Source organism: Cyprinodon variegatus, unplaced genomic scaffold (genome assembly GCF_000732505.1).
Source record: "Cyprinodon variegatus isolate N-32 unplaced genomic scaffold, C_variegatus-1.0 Scaffold1045, whole genome shotgun sequence".
In the NCBI taxonomy this organism is placed as follows: Eukaryota; Metazoa; Chordata; class Actinopteri; order Cyprinodontiformes; family Cyprinodontidae; genus Cyprinodon; species Cyprinodon variegatus.
This window is the reverse complement of record NW_015151498.1, coordinates 204,171-205,977: the sequence shown is the minus strand read 5'-3', so window position 1 is coordinate 205,977 and position 1,807 is coordinate 204,171.

Sequence of the window (1,807 nt, the reverse complement as noted above, 5' to 3'; positions counted from 1 at the left end):
CTTCTTGTGAGCTTTTATGGCGGTTGGCAAACTGTTGAAAAGCGCTTTTCCGCCACCAACTGATAAGGAGTTGCTTGGCAATATTTAAGTTTATAATATATCTTGTCTTCTTTTTTTATGTAAGAAACAAATGCGGTGATTCCTACTTGAAAATGTAAATATTTTTTTTGTTAAAAAATAACTGATAAGGAGTTAAGCTAGGAAACAGGAAACGACTCACTAACCAAACATAATAAATACTTAATCACATTTGCCCTCCATCCATCCATCCATCCATCCATTATCTTACACGCTTGTCCCAATTGGGGTCGCGAGGGGTGCTGGTGCCTATCTCCAGCAGTCACATTTGCCCTCATAATTTCTCATTTATCTTTAAGTTATCGTCACTCTGCCAGTTTCTGATGGTCTTATTGGTTTTCCTATCATGCTTTCAACCATTTCCTAATTTAAATCTTTAACTTCAAGATACTTTTCTGCAGCTTTCACTATTACTTTGATTTTGGCTTTTCTTGTCGTCTCTGCACTACAATTGATCACTTCAACCATGAAACTAAAAAAAAATCTTTCTTTTTACTTCCTCCTTCTCTTTCGTTTTGAAAACAAAATACATAGTTCCACCTACTATATATTATATTTTTTATTTTTGTGTTATGTAAAAATAAAAACAATGCTTTATAAATAACCAAATTTTCCTCCCTGTCTCCACCTGTCCCTGAAATTCCTTTAATACTCCATTCTCTCCCTTTTTCCATAATTATTTTCCTCATCCTCTCTCTTTCAGTTGCATATTTAATGCAATCCATCAAAACATGATCCAAATTTTCTTTTCTTTCACAACCCTCACATATATTATTATTTCTCTTCCCTAGTCCAAACAAAAACTCATTCAAGTAAGTAAGTCCAGTTCTTAATCTAGTATAAATTATTGCTTCTTTCTCCATAATTTTTAACAATTGCAGATTGTTGAACCCTATATAATCTTCATCCCATGTTTTTTGCCATAATTCTCTTTCTTTCTTTTTGATTACTGATTTACCTTCCCCTTTCCCAAATGGAATCTGATGTATATTCTGCTTTCCTAAAGCCTTTTAGCTAACTTGTCTGCTATTTAATTTCCTCTCACCCCTTTGTGTGCTGGAACTCAACAGAACTGAACATCTATTTCATACCTAAATAATCTAAAAACTCTGATGAATTTCTAGTACAAGGTCTTTCCTATTATTTCCTCCTGAATGAATGCTTTCTATTGCAGCTTTAGAATGTGCAAATCACCACCCTGTCCGGTCTAACCTCCTCCACCCACTGTCAACTAATAATAATTGCTAACATTTCTGTTGTGTATATAGAAAAAAGGTCTGTTAATCTTTTACATATACATATATTAAACTCTTGAATGAATATCCCTATTCCCACATTTCACTTTGAATATTTTGAACTATCTGTGTAAATTTTTAAATAACTATAATACAATTGTTTAATACATATGCTAGTTTTAACCCCAACTTCATTATGTTTCCATTCTCTTTTCATTTCATTTATTTTCAAGTTAACTTTTGTTTCTTGAAACAACCATGGTGGTGCAGCACTGTTTGGGTTATTTTTAAAGTATTACATTTTATCACAGCGACACATTTTGTCTTGGAAGATGATTGCGGGTCACCTATTATGTGGGGATAGCTTCTTTCGTTTCTTTTGCGTTTTTGGTTTTATTTTATTGTGGTTATATATTTTACTTATTACTTAAAGCTACAGTGTGTAATTTTCAGCGAAATCTAACGTCCAGACTGCAGACCGTAGCAACATGAAC